This window comes from Drosophila elegans, unplaced genomic scaffold (assembly GCF_018152505.1).
Source record: "Drosophila elegans isolate 14027-0461.03 unplaced genomic scaffold, ASM1815250v1 contig_476, whole genome shotgun sequence".
Lineage (NCBI taxonomy): Eukaryota > Metazoa > Arthropoda > Insecta > Diptera > Drosophilidae > Drosophila > Drosophila elegans.
The window spans coordinates 4,562,544-4,578,014 of record NW_024545863.1 but is presented as its reverse complement, the minus strand read 5'-3'; the positions used below and the strand labels follow the sequence as shown (position 1 = coordinate 4,578,014).

At 41.3% G+C, this 15,471-nt stretch overlaps 1 protein-coding gene across 3 annotated transcripts in view; it reads left to right on the top strand.

Moving 5' to 3' along the window:
* Nucleotides 1-306: 306 nt before the first annotated feature.
* The window catches only part of LOC108148614 (limbic system-associated membrane protein), a 74,161-nt gene continuing 58,996 nt past the window's right edge, over nucleotides 307-15,471 (top strand). For 2 of the 3 annotated variants that reach the window (XM_041709710.1, XM_041709715.1), the window contains exon 1: nucleotides 307-592. The gene's annotated coding sequence lies outside the window, so the exon portion shown is untranslated. The remainder of the gene's footprint in view (nucleotides 593-15,471) is intronic. The other variant, XM_041709711.1, reaches the window with a different exon arrangement.

Below are 15,471 nucleotides of genomic sequence, written 5' to 3'. Positions count from 1 at the left end.
TCTAGGCAAAGCATTATTTTCTAGTTTATTTCCATTTTTTTCGATAACAACACTTGTAAACAAAACTCGATATTATTTTGAAAAGTGAGTTGGTATTTCCGAATTCGCCGTGGCACAGTTGTCCTGCGGCGAACTGGGAGAGAGCCAGGAGCTGTTCGCTCTCCGGACAGCGTCCTCTCTCCACCGCTCGTGTGCCCTCGTGGGCGTAGCCGAGCCCAGCCGAAGTGCCCCGAAGCAATGACCCGAAGCCGAGTGCGGGGCGCTAGGAAACGACGGCGAACGGCCAGCAGGTTTCAGTTGAAAGTGAACCGTCGACGCAGTTGACACGAACGCGCGCGACTCGTTTTTGGTGCCAGTCAGCAAAGCTTCAGCAGGACAACAGCTGTGCCAGCAAAAAAGAATCTTGCGGCAGGATTGTGGTCATTTGTGCAGTGTGCTCAACTAAAACAAAGCAGTTTTTCGACTGCAACTGAAAAGTGGAAAACACAAAGGGATAAGCTAACTGAAATGAACGAGAAATTTAAGTGAAAACCCAAAGGATAATAAACTTGAAGCGATCGCTCGTCACGTGAGTTCCAGTGGTGCAGGCCAGGTAATAATTTGCAGCATATTAGTGAATTCTTGTGGGAGCTGTTCGTACTGAAATATTCAAATTGGCAGCGAATGTCGCTTAGAATATAAACGTGTACGTGCTGCAAGGAGCCGACTTGTGCCAGTGTTTACATTTTGGATTTTATGCGATAATACTCAACGCCATCAACAGCAGAAGCTGGTGGCTTTATGGCTTGTAGGTGGTAGGTGGTATGTGGTAGGTGGTTTTTGGGTGGCCACACTCCCGCCAGCTGCCGAATAAATACAGTAAAAATAACGGGGCGGACAATAAAATGCCACCGCCAAGGGCTCAACCGCACAACGGTCTTAGCCAAGAAGAGAGTCTGCGAAAGTAAGCAAAGTAACAAAACCAATTTTCATTGTTTTGCGGTGGCTTCCAAGTCGGACTTTTGCGCGCGACTATGGGGGAAGTTGGAGCCGCCTCAAGAAACCAAAAAGTATAACAAAATTTCCTTCAACACACACAAACAAACATACGCCAGCTGGGCAAAAAAACAAAAATAAAAATGTGCAAATGCCGACATGAAATGAAGTAGAACTTGGCATGTGGCGTCTTTAGTTGTGTGTGCAGGGGTGTGTGTGTTTGTGGGTGGAAGAATGTTTCTGAAAATGAGAAATGAAATAAACACATGCAATGGCGAAAGCGAAGGAACGAAACGAAGCTACGTTAAAATCCGCTAAATTTAAATACTTGAGAGTGTTCGCCGAAAAAGCTAAGCAAAAGTTTTTCGCCCTCGGAAGAGGTAAATACCCAGAAGCTGTGTAAATTAGGATTCAGACAGACTTAATCCTTAGAAGCAGCCCATAATAGGGATATCATAGGAGGCCCGATTTACGCTGGAATGGGTTCGGAATTCTTTGCGGCATAAATAAGTCGTTTGCAGCTGTTCGTCGGCATTTGTTTGGCTGCCTGTTCAGGGCAGCACAATTGTTTTTGGCATACGCCTGCAAGTATTGCGCATACGAGACGTGTACAGCAATTTCGTGTGCTAAAATTTTTGGCAGGGGAGTGCGATAAAGGCGGAATCCAAACCACAGACGCTTTGGCAGCCTAAAAGGGGCGAAGACACCCGCTAGCTGCCATTTAATGCAATTGATTTGTGTTACCTAATTCGGTTAGACGCGTTTGTACAATTCCAATGTGGGGGCAATTCAGAACACTTCAAAAAATATAAATCTTTAATATGCTAAGGAAATCTTGTTTCCGCATAGCTTCTTCACAATTTAATTACATTTTTTTTATGTCAGTGACAAATTTGTCAAATTATTATAATATTTGTATTACAAAAAAAAACAAGAAAGAAAGCAAACTTCGGCAAGCCGAAGTTCATATACCCTTGCAGCTATTGCAAGAATTAAACATTTTTGAAAACATTAAAATTATAATTTACTTGCGTATATGTTTAAAAACATTGAAGCTATGATGATTTGCAGCTCAATTATTTGATAGGTCTTTTATATATTTTTATTGTTCCTATGGGAGCTATATGATATAGTCGTCCGACTTTGATGAAACTTAAACCGTAAATTGGAAATATTTAACCATTACTAAATGTCGAAGAACTAAACAAAAAATTAAAAAACAGAAAAATTATAATTTTTTTTCATTTATTTCTCCGATTGTTCCTATTGAAGCTATATGATATAGTCGTCCGACTTTGATGAAATTTAAACCGTTAATCGAAAATATTTAACTATTACTAAATGTCGAAGAACTAAACAAAAAACTAAAAAACAGAAAAGTTATAATTTTTTTTCATTTATTTTTCCGATTGTTCCTATGGGAGCTATATGCTATAGTCGTCCGATTTTGATGAAATTTAAACCGTAAATCGGAAATATTTAACCATTACTAAATGTCGAAGAACTAAACAAAAAATTAAAAAACAGCGAAGTTATAATTTATTTTCATTTATTTTTCCGATTGTTCCTATGGGAGCTATATGCTATAGTCGTCCGATTTTGATGAAATTTAAACCATAATTCTGAAATATTTAACCATTGCTATATGTCGAAGAACTAAACAAAAAATTAAAAAACAGCAAAGTTATAATTTTTTTCATTTATTTTTCCGATTGTTCCTATGGGAGCTATATGCTATAGTCGTCCGATCCGGCTCGTTCCGACTTATATACTACCTGCAATAGTAAGACAACTTTTGGGAAGGTTTCATGCAGATAGCTTTAAAACTGAGAGACTAGTTTGCGTAGAAACGGACGGACAGACGGACGGACAGACGGACGGACAGACGGACATGACTAGATCGACTCTCCTAGTGCTGCTTTATAGGGTCGGAGATGTCTCCTTCACTGCGTTGCAAACTTCTGACTGAAATTATAATACCCTCTGCAAGGGTATAAAAATGATTTCTTTGTTATTTAAAAATGTAGTGGCTTTTTATACCCTTGCAGAGGGTATTATAATTTCAGTCAGAAGTTTGCAACGCAGTGAAGGAGACATCTCCGACCCTATAAAGCAGCACTAGGAGAGTCGATCTAGTCATGTCCGTCTGTCCGTCCGTCTGTCCGTCCGTCTGTCCGTCCGTTTCTACGCAAACTAGTCTCTCAGTTTTAAAGCTATCTGCATGAAACCTTCCCAAAAGTTGTCTTACTATTGCAGGTAGTATATAAGTCGGAACGAGCCGGATCGGACGACTATAGCATATAGCTCCCATAGGAACAATCGGAAAAAAAAATTTTAAAAAATTATAACTTTGGTGTTTTTTTAATTTTTTTGTTAGTTCTTCGAGATATTACGGTTTAAATTTCATCAAAATCGGACGACTATAGCATATAGCTCCCATAGGAACAATCATAAAAAAAATAAAAAAAAATTATAACTTTGTTGTTTTTTAATTTTTTTTTAGTTCTTCGAGATAGCATATAGCTCCCATAGGAACAATCGTATAGCTGCCATAGGAACTATCGAATAATTAAGCTGCAAATCATCATAGCTTCAATGTTTTTAAACATACACGCAAGTAAATTATAATTTAAACGTTTTAAAGAGTATTTAGTTTTTGAAATAGCTGCAAGGGTATATAAACTTCGGCTTGCCGAAGTTTGCTTCCTTTCTTGTTTTTAATACTACTTAGAGATAAAGTCGCCATTTATCCCATTCAAAACAATCAGGTTTATTACAGATCCCTTAACTGGTTTAAAATCTTTTGTTATGGTAAATGAAATGTTTTCTTTCAAAAATTTTATATACTAATAAAGACTTGATGAAACCCCAAGCAGTATTTATAGCTTAATTTTATTTATTAGTTGATTTCTTTTACACTTTTTTCTTCATTGCAAAATGTTTGTTGCCTTTGCTTCTATTCCACAGATAATTTCAAGCCTGAATAAAATCTATTTTTTCAATATCAGCATAATCCTGTTATCATTTTTCCCTGTGCAGCAGCCATCACATCACACTTGCAAGACAAGACAGCCTATCAAGCAATTTGCTTCGAAATTGCCAGTTTTAATTCCATTACGGGAGTGGGGGCCAAGGCCACTTCACTTCGCCAACACCCACACCTACACCCACACCCACACCCACATGAATGCCTCTTTTTGTTTCAGCTCCTTTTGCTGGCGGATTTTGGGCTGATGCCGCCGCACACACGCACGCCCCAAAAGTTGATTGATATTCAATTGGTAGGCTTTTCCAGTGCTTCCCGCCTCCTCTTTTACACCTCTCCACTTTTGCTCCTTTGTTGGCCGGTTGCGGTTTGGATTTGCTGCTACACGATACGCTTTAATCTGCTCAGCAGCCCAAACAACCAAACGGCAAGACGGCAAAACGGCCAAACGACCAAACAGCCAAGGCAATAAGAAAATCGGCGAACATATTGCCGGATTGGCTTCGAACGGTCGGTCACGCCACAAGTTGTTGGCCCACTCTCAACCTCAAGCACGGGTTTTCTTTTCTCCGGCCTTAAGCGCTTTAAGTAATTTATAAACGCCTTTCGACCAGCCAAAGCAAAAGCAATAACAACTTTATTGGATTTGCTTTTCTGCCATGCACTTTGGCCCGTCTTACGAGCGATTTCAGCATTGTCTTGCCATTGGCAGAAGTTGCGTTTTCTTGTAGTTAAGTTTTTCCCTTTGGAATTTCTGTGTTTTGTGTTAATTGAATGCGATTAGGCGGCCAGTAGAGCGTTTTGCTAAGTGCTGGTGGGTGGTCGAGGGTCGTGGGTCGCCAATTGCAGGAGATAAACTGTAGCTAAGCTGGCTAACGAGCTTCCAGTGGTTGTCAAGGTGACAACGCTCCACTCAAACCACCCAAGCTGGTCGCTATTCATTGGAAATTCAATGCGGTCGCCATATCATTTACGACATCGCCCATTAAAAGCCAGGCAGCAGCGGGCCTCCGAAGATTCCGTGACCATATTTTTAACATTTTAATTATGACGGGGCGTAACGCGATAGCTGAGTGTACTCATGTTCCGCGGGCTGCAAAGATAAAGCAGAAAAATCAATAGCAATTTCAAGGCGTACACTAAACACGACAGAGACAGCGAACTTTAAGAGCATTTCCGAAGAATATTCGAATTCCTGATGGCATCGCTATTGCCAACATCCTACCTCAATTCACTGGGCGTTGCGGTCGAGGAGCACTTTGCACAGTTTTTCCTGCCAATTTGTTCAATTTGTATTTCAAATCATGCCGGCAATTTAAATGCCTCGAGAACGTCTCGAACTCCTCGAGGGCGGGGATATATATTCGTACAACACACCCCCAACGAAGAGGATGCGAATGCGGACGCGGATGTGGATGCCCTACGAAACTATGGCACAGTTTTTGCGGCCTCTTCCTGTTCTTTATTTTTTCGGGAGGCTTTCAAAGTGATATATATTACAAAGACGTGGTTTAAGTTCAGCACAAAGTGGCAGGAATTTCATGAATTTCATTTGAATTCGTAATTGGTTTTCCTCTTGCCGCATCGGAATCGTGAAGAAGCGGCTGCCTTGGCATCCATTTTATATATTTAAATTTCTGCCGCTGCCTGTTTTTTATCTGCCCAACTTCAAGTTCGCTTAGAAATTTGCTACGCTAGCCTCTGATATACTTGCAATATACTTGGCCAATTTGACTAACTCCAAGTTCATAGTTCGTTCGTTGGCATAGAAATCAAGCAAAGTCGTCACACTGCAAGAAATATGTAATATAAAGTTTATCTGACTTTTTTACTTGCAAAACATTACAAAAAATTCTTTTTTCTTGCTAAAAAAAAATACGTACATTCATTACCCCATTCTGAGTTACTAATGTAAATAAAGACGAATATTTAGTAATAGTATGTCATTATTTTAGCATTTTGGCTCATGTCAGTTTCCATTTGTACTCGTTAAATTCATTTTTTCCCAAAAAGTGGATTTGTGCTGAGTTAAAGTTGATTTCTAAATAACTTACTGATTAAATAGATACCGCTTGAACCTGATTAACGGATGAGTTAAATCACTTAGTGATTGCAACCATTGAAAGTATAACTCATCTCTCATATCTTTTTATACTTTCATTTACTTTTAGTGCTGATACTACAACCCATATGTTTTCACTGTGTATCATTTCTTTTTTTGGCTCTGTGCACATCTTGGACTGCCTCAACTTGCGACTGGTAATTCCGATTGCCGTAGCGAAAAGATACAAAATTCGCCGGCAAGAAGTCGACTTGGGCTGTTCCTCACGTTTTCCGCCAGCGCTGCAATTTGTTGTTTCATTTTCGAAGGCGGCGCACGCCCCATCGTTGTAGTTGTTGCAAAGTTTTTAATTAAATTTTATGTTGATTTTTGTGTGTCTGTCCCGCTCAGCTCAGCTCGATTCCGTAGGTTCGTGCGCCTCGTTTCCGAAATGTATGCCGCCTCCTGCTCCAGTTTACACACATTCTGCGCCCAGCCCCCCTGCCACGCCCACTTCGTTCCGATTGCCGAGCCTCGACTGTCATTATTGCAATCTTTGTGAATGTTCAACGACTTTACACAAAATATTTAGTAGCCTGGCAGAAATTTGTGTACCAAAATATTTGCGCACAAATTTGTTTATTGAAAGCAGCAGCTTCTAGGCGGTCGTCGATGACTCTGCCCGGATGCCTGAAATGTTTGTCCAAGCTCCGGGTTTTCGGCTTCGGGACGGATTAAGTTTTGGTGGGCATGGCTCAAAGTTTGCCTCAATTTGGGGATCCATTAAAAAGTTGCCGTTCACAGAGACAAGACTGTGATTGCCCGAAATCTGCGCCGATAACTTCCATTAATTTGCCTTTGGAGGCTTTCCTCGCGGAATGCATGGCACACATTAAAACTGGAATTATCTGCATTAATAATGGGTTAAGAGTGCTGGGCAAAAAACGAGAACATGATCTTGATAGGACGGAACGCTAATGAAACCAGCAGCGTACTACGGCAAGTTAATGTGACTTTTGGTGAATTTGCAGGCAGGCGAACCCAAAGGGAAAACAGGAAAAAAGGAATTTATTTAACCCTCCAGCTACGTTGGCAGCCATTTTCACGCCCAATTTCAAGCAATTTTTCATTGCCATAGCCAAGGTTTTCACTAATTACTCGCAACGCGGCTCCCCCTTCTGGTAAAACTTTGCTTGTAATTTAACAAATCATTGCAAGGGTTACACATTTCACTCACTTTGGCGCTGCCAGCTGTGAGAGATGGGGGAAAGTCCCTCGGAAGTATCCTTTTCTCCATCTTTGGCTGCGAAAAAGGGTCCTTTCTCGCCCGGCTTTTCAGTCTTTTCCCGCTGTTTGCATTTCTAAATGTGCAAATAAATGTATTCAAAATGTGTGCCATTGCTTCTTAGTGTTTATTTTCGCTCTCATTCAAGTTGCATACTTCCCAGCGCCCTGAGTTCTTTTATACTTTTCCGTTTGTTTCCCTTTGTTTAAGGCATTGTTGTGACATGAAAATAGTTTTATTTGCATTTAGATTATTTTCTTTATTTTCGGCCCTGATCTCCGAATTCTACCATTAGCACTTCTGAGGGTTTCCAGGTGGAGGGGCCCTTTCCTTTGATTCCTGCCTTGGCTTTTGTTGCTTTTTCACCACCCAGTTTTAAATTGAGTCGAACAAAAATAACCTTATCTTGGCGGAAAAAAGGGTTGGCCATTGTGTTTGAAAAAGATCAAGCGCTGATAACAATTTTCACTTTGTGGCAAAACATCTTTGTCGTGGATGCCGCACAAAGGGAAGCCCAAATTAATCAAAATATTAAATATATAGCCAGTTGGGCAGTTGCAAATTTTATGAATTGTGGCCACAAAGACATTTTGCACGACCTCTTTAAACGCTGCCCAGAATTCTTTCGGCTTTCACGAAGCTAAGCAGCTGCGAAATAAAGAAAAGGTCTGCCGGAAAACCTCAATCACGCAGAAACAATTTCTCTGTTGGAGAGAAGGGACGAAGGAGCCAGAAGGAGCGAAATGAAAACAAAGGCTGTGGAAAGCATTTTACCAAACAACAGCAGGCCACCAGCGGTCGGGCTTTTCGGCAGTGGTCTCTTTTTCCGGGCCTACTCATCTGGAGCGACAGCGGCTTTTGGCGCGTCCTTTGAGCTGCGATTGGCATGGGGAAGTAGGTTCTGGCCAACAGCCTCAGTCTTAGACCGAGCCCCAGCCACAGCTGGAGATTTTTTTATCGGCCCTGAAGACTGCTAACTGGTGTGGCTCTCAGTCTGGTGTGAAATTGATTTAATGAGTTTTTTCCCTGGAAAAGGAAAACGTCGTGTTTTGCTTAAATTAAAGTTGCAAAGCTGCCCAGCTTTCGAGGCGTTGGTGTGTAATGAGTCTAAGGATTGGACAGGGAGTGCGCCTCGGGGCAAGTATGTCTTTGACATGCTCTTTGATGTTCAACATTTTGTGAGCAAAATTCAGTTATATGAATTTACACATTTACACTTGGGGTATTGAGGAAAATTATTGTTTAGCCTTTACTTCCGGAACATCATAATCGAAACTTAATTAATTCCATTGACGTTGCTTGGATTTTGATATTGTAACAACTAACAGTTTAGTGATTGTGAAATAAATATATAATATCTTATTTTATCTTATTACATACTCATGTTAGCTTTAAAGCTATTTTTAGCTTGACCTAAATAAATCTAGCAATAAATTCAAAACGGCATTCTTTATTCTGAGTGCACAATTCCTATCATAACGCAAACAAAACTAGATTTGTGAGCCAAAAGGCAAAGCTAATGGGCCGCCAGTAAATGGGTTGTGGGCTGGCTAATTGATAGCGCATAATTGAAAAGCCATCAAAACGTAACAAAATGAGCCGAGTGCCGGGAAACGAGAAGTGGAAAACAGGAGATGCTGTCACTCTGTTTGCGTACCTGACACAGCTAGTTAGCTGCCATTTGCATACCGAGCGGTAATTACGGCAGCCTCCGGTGGCAAAGCCTTCATTCCTGACGACCTGCTCCTGCTCCAGCTCCTGCTCCTGTTTCTGTTGCTGTTTCTGTCGCCAGAAGAGTCCTCTATGTGCTCTGCGCTGCGAAATAATTGATATTATAATTTAGCAGCGAGGCGACTTTTATGTCTGCAACGTGTGCCGCCGGAATAAAACACTCCAAAGAGACGGGGCTGCTAGAAATTCCCCAGCCAACTCCCACTGTATTGGATGTGTGGTGTCGGGACATGTGCGAGCTGAATTGAAATTAATTTCAACTACTTAAATGGCAGTGGAGTCGAAGTCGACGACTCCTGCTACTGTTTTATTTATCGCCTTTGTGTGTGCCAGTGGCAGTGGCAGTGCCAGCTGCAGATCCGCACATTCCGGCATATTCCGCTTCAGTTTCTGTTTCTGTTTCAATTTCAGTTTCAGTTGGAGCTTTCAGCTAGTTGCAGACATCCTTTGTGGCCTTCACGTCATGGCGTGCCGTGTAGTCCTGTCCCGGTTATTAATATGCAAAATTAGCGCTTCACGGTTCTTTAATTAAAATTCTGTCAACGACGCTGACTTTATAAGCATTCATTAGTTTATTGAGTTGCTGGCATGTGAGCGATTGTGTTTTTGTGTGCGGCGAAAGCCAATTCCCTGATGAAGCCATTGACGGGCTCCATTACACTCGAATTTAATACGCAAACAGGGGGAAATACTGTTTCGAGTTTTAACAAAAATTCATACATATATGTTAAGCATTTATTTTTCAATTCCAGAGGTAACCCGATTTTTGAAATCACTTATGAAGGCATCTTATTTTAATTCGGAGTTCCGAAAACCCTAGTTCAGTTGCACCTACCAAAATTTAATTATTAGAAAGCCTTTCCAAAACAGTATTCCAATTAAAGAAAAAAAAACTTAAAGTATATTTGCTGAACTGCAAATAAGCTATATCGTCCAGTAACAGCGACAAAAACCTAAAGTGTAATGTAAAAAGTGAGTTCTGTTTATATTAATTATTTTCCGTGCTCACGTTATCCCCAATGACAAACGGCTGGTGCCATTAGCAAGAGTTAATTGCCTGCGGAGCGGGACAGAAAAAGTCAATAAGTGAAATTTATTTCATCGGTTCGATTCTGAGGAAAGCCATCACCTGGTTGTCATACACTAGGGCTGGCATTGTCCAACTTTTACCAAACAAAATCAAAAGCAATCTAAACACTAAACACATTTGGTGAAATAATTTGTAAGCACTCAGACATTATTAAAGCCGGTAGCTGAGGGTCACAAAAAGGACACCCAAACGCACATAAGACGGCCCCGAATATCGGCAAAACTTTTCCAATAGTCCACCGCAAACAACGCAGGACACGCAAGGAAAAGGGCCTTTTACTCCAAATGGAATGCGGCACAGAAAAACTTATAATTGAATATTAAGATACTTTGTCGTTTAATGTGGTAATTAGAGTTAATAACGCCAAAGCAGAGCAACGGCTTCGAAGAGGCAAAAAATGTATCACTAAGTCGTTCCATAAAAGACCCCAGCGGACGGGGCAGAGGTACTTTCAAAGAGAAAACTTTCTGCCCTTCGGCAAGTCTGGCGGAAGGGCATTTAGCCCGCGCCTAAGCAGAAAAGCAGAAAAGTAGAAAATCAGAAAAGCAAGCAACAGCTTTTGTGTCCGCTTACACACTCGCCTACAAACATTGCACGCATATTCATAATGTAAATGAAAACTAGCAGAGAAAAGAAAGCAGGAAAAGCGTTTTGCAGGCAGCCAAGAATGGCGACGCCCAGTAAGTCGGCCTTAACGCCCGAAGCAAGCTAACTTAAACCACTTGGCCAGGTCTACACAAGGAAAATATATCAGCTGGCCAAGCTTACACTACGAAAATATATCACTTATCATATCAACCAATTCAAAAAAATTATATAAAATAAGAAATCCTATAGGAAATCACATATCAAATCAAACAATTTAGACAAATTATGTTAAAGAACAGAATTTTTGAATAAATAATAAACCATATGATGGCCTAAACAGAAATTTATGTTTTGTTCACAATTTAATCCCAAATTAGAAATTGTTAAACAAGGTGCACAATTTTTATGAAGTCTAAGCTATCAAAATAAAAGGATAACTTAAAGAGCATACCTTTCGAATTTTTCATGAATCAAGTAATTTAAACAAGATGTTTATATAAGAAAAAGAAAGAAAAAGATCTTAGAGATCTTAATTTATTTACAACACATAATTTTTATTTATGAACATTTTAAAATGCTTTATGTCAGGATAAAGTTGCTATACAATGATTTAGTTAATATTTCTACTGTATTTTTATCTGCCTCAATATTTTTTCGGTGTTGCCAGCTCAACAACTTATATATAACATTAATTTTTTAACACATTTAATGTTATGTTTTAGTACTGATTTTAATAATATTGTTCTTTCTAAATATTTTTTTCGGTGTTGCCAGTGACAAACCTAAGACCTGAACTATATAACTCGCTGCGGGCCAGACGCTGGCTGCAGTTGAAATTTCAAGACAGCAATTTTTAATTGCCTGGGCGGCGTCTTTGGGGCGTTAACCACCCCCCAAAGCACCCAACCCGCGAAGGTCGTTGTCGTTTATGGGGCCGACAAAACCGTTCATAGCCCGGCCTGTCAGCGTATCTCGAGCGTTCTGCTGTCCTGTCCCCTCGGGTACTCGGCAAGCAATTAAAGAGTACAAACAGTAAATTAGATGTTTACTCGTTCTCGGCGAGAAATGGATCCCGGCAGTTGGAAAAGTGTAGAATCGGCGGAACCGAGAACGGAAACGTGTCACTAAGGGAATAGGCCTAAGCCTGCCCAGTTTTTTTTACGTTTTTGGCCGCTTTGCCCTCTGCTCAGCCACTTGCACTTCCATTTACATAAACAATTTGTCAAACTGTCAGTATTTTGTGTGCTTTTTTTGTCTCGACCTGTCAGCGGAGACAGCTGCCAAGGTGGCTCGAATGCCGAGGCTGCTTCTTGGGCCGCTTCTTGGGCCGCCAACTTGGTCAATTTGCGTTGTCAACTGTGATGGAGCCGCGGTGGGTAGACCAACGCCTTTGACAGGAAATTGCAAACGAAATGAACTTGTTGGCACACACCGCGCAAATTAATGAGCGTGACAACGGGGGTCAGGGGTCAAGGGACTGTCCATCAGCCAGTTGGCCAACTGGCAGGGGGCTGCGTCTTCGTCAACATGCGTTGACATTCTAATGACACTTACTTGACATGCTGTTTGTTAATGGTAATCAATAAATTATCTGCCGTGCCTGCTCGCTGCCATGTTTTTGTGTTGTGTGTGCTTGGCTATAATTGATTTGCCCCTGCCGAGGAAGTGGATAAGCCGGTGATTTATTGAGTCGCGTCTTTGGCTCTTTATTTAGCCGAAGGTATTTCAATTTGTTTATTAATCACAGCTGGTCCCTGGGCTTGGCTAGGTTTGACTTGGCTTTCCTGTTGACAGAATCGTTGCATGTCATCGCCATCGCATATCCTGGGGCACCGCTGCCTTTTGAGTGTGCTTTTTTTTTTGTTTGTGGCCTGGGATAGTGGGCAAAAACCCGAAAGTCATTTGGGCGTTAACAAAGAACACCTGCTGCTGCTGCTGCTTCTCCTTTTGCCTTTCGCTTAGGAGCGTTTATCAGTGCGTGCCCGTCATACGCCGTCATGCGAATTTCCTGGCCAGAAAAGGGAAATCTCAGCACGGTTTTGGAATGGGATCTTCCTAATGCGGACAATCAATATTCCCAATAACGTATTATTATTGCCATTCCTGCCAGCGGCATTTTCTGTTGCTCCACTTTGCTTTGGTGCGCGATGGCGTTCTCGATTTTGATTTGGCATTGGCTTTGGCTCCGGATTGGCTTCATCCTGGCCAGCTGACGCCACAGGAAAACTGACAGACAGGGAATGGCGAAGGGAAATATAACTAATACGCCCCAGAATCCCGAATCCTTTCGATGCGATGTTTTCCCATTTGTTGTGTGTGCATTTTTGTCTGTTTTCGCATGTTGCGTATTATTTTTTATGTCATACCAGGATTTTTATTCAATCTCTTTGTCTTTTACATTACTGTTTGTGATTCTGTTGCTGTTTCAGCTCCTGCTTCTGTCTGTATCTGCTGCTCCTGCAACTCCGGCTGTCGCTTTATGGCATAGTCAACAATTTTATTCGTTATCCATACGACCCGTTGCCAGGAGCAGCCTCCGAACACGCCCCTTCTGTTTCGTTACGGCCTTTCGTTGTTTGCCTTGTTGACTCCCCCTTTTTTGTGTTTGCACTGTTTGCGCTCTTTACAATATTTACTTGGCCATTTATTTATTTGTAGGTGTCGAAAGGTTAACTTCCATTGCATATCGCTCCCGTGTATTGTTCTATTATTATTATTATTATTATTATTATTACTATTATTGCCTTGGTTTTGTTCTAACTGCTGATTGCCATTCAAAATGCGGTTGCGGATTTTATTCAGCTCTCTGGGTTTTATTCTGAACAAAAAATGGTGACATTTTGCCTCTCGCTGTCGATTTTTTGACTCCGAAATAATGGTTTGGCTTTGGCCTGCGGTTTTTTGTGTTGGCAATTTTTCATGCTGTCATTTTATTGATTTGATTTATGGATTTCGTGTGCATCGAATTTGTTACAAATGTCGCCGTGCGCCAGAGGCCAGCGATGCCCGACAGTTGTAAGTACAGCGTTCGAACAATGTGGATCCAGGAATTTGCATTTAAACTGCACCAAAATGCGTTCAAAGTCCACGCGCTTAATGGCCTTTCAAAGGCTTATTTTTGTTTAATTCAATTTAGTGCTGTAAAAATGTGTACACGCAGTGTTATCGCTTTAAACTCCGCACCAGCCACCGGATTAGATATATACTACAAATGAGACAGGCAGGCACTTGTGGAGATGCAGCCGTAGGCCCTGTTGCCACAGAATTCTTCCATGCAAATATTTCCCATCGGGAGCGGCGACGACACAAGTGCTTCGGAAAATTTCCAGCATCGAAGGGGAGTAGAAAAAATGTTGACGGCACAAAATAGCAGAACAAGCAGAAATTGCATCCCCGGGCACTGCAAGGGATAATCCATTTCGGCATAATAAATAAAGCAGTAATTGCCAAGTGAATACAGCGCCAGTCAGGATCTATGAACTCCAGCTGCAAGCCCATAGCCCCTCCCATATCCATGACATCCCATGTGTGTGTGTGTGAGTATGTGTTCGTGTGTGTTCGTCCTGTCCTGTGGCAGCCTGCATAATAGACGAATTATGTTTGCCTCAGCAAAAATGCAAAGTATCAAGGGCCCAGGAGCCAAAGCCGAAGCTGAAGCCGAGATGGCAGCTTTTGCCGGCTGGCTGCATATTAAAGCAGCCGTCAAATGCCTTAATATATGCGGAGATTACTTTCATATTTCATGTAGGGGCATTCATGGTACCTCCGCTGTCCTGTCCAGTGAGCCCAGAATTTAATTTGCACTGCCTGCGCAGAGATAAGGCAGAATTTAGGGCTACAGTGGGGATCAACTTTGTAGCACTGGGAATAGAAGGTGTCCTAAATAATGTGAAATTTGATAATTTGATGCATAACATATTTCGTTTGTGATCCATTTAAGTTCCATTTGGTTGACCCCATCTGTGTAGGGAATATTCGCATTCAAGTCGAGCACTAGATGGGTGCTTGACTACTGCTTGTGGAAAATATCTGTCAACTTTGTAGACCCGCGCACACGTGAACTAAGGGGCCGTCAAGTGAGTGAGTTTCCTCCGCTTTTCCGAGCATGAGAGTCTGTCTATGTATGTGTGTGTGTGTGTATGTGTGTGTTGCAGATAACCTTTTGAACCTTTGACAAACTGCTGCAGCGAACTTTTGCCATTCGTTTGGAAAATTTTAATAATCTTTTATCGAGCGGGCTGGATTTACATCAACCTCTACTTTCATCCTGTCGTCCGTCTTCCCTATAAATTTTTTTCTCCTTTTTATACCCTTGCAGAGGGTATTATAATTTCAGTCAGAAGTTTGCAACGCAGTAAAGGAGACATCTCCGACCCTATAAAGTATATATATTCTTGCTCAGCATCACTAGGCGAGTCGATCTAGCCATGTCCGTCTGTCCGTCCGTCTGTCCGTCTGTCCGTCTGTCCGTCCGTTTATATGCAAACTAGTCTCTCAGTTTTAAAGCTATCTGCATGAAACTTTCCCAAAAGTTGTCTTTCTATTGCAGGTAGTATATAAGTCGGAACGAGCCGGATCGGACGACTATAGCATATAGCTCCCATAGGAACAATCGGAAAAATAATTGAAAAAAAATTATAACTTTGCTGTTTTTTAATTTTTTGTTTAGTTCTTCGACATATAGAAATGGTTATATATTTTAGAATTATGGTTTAAATTTCATCAAAATCGGAGGACTATAGCATATAGCCCCCATAGGAACAATCGGAAAAATA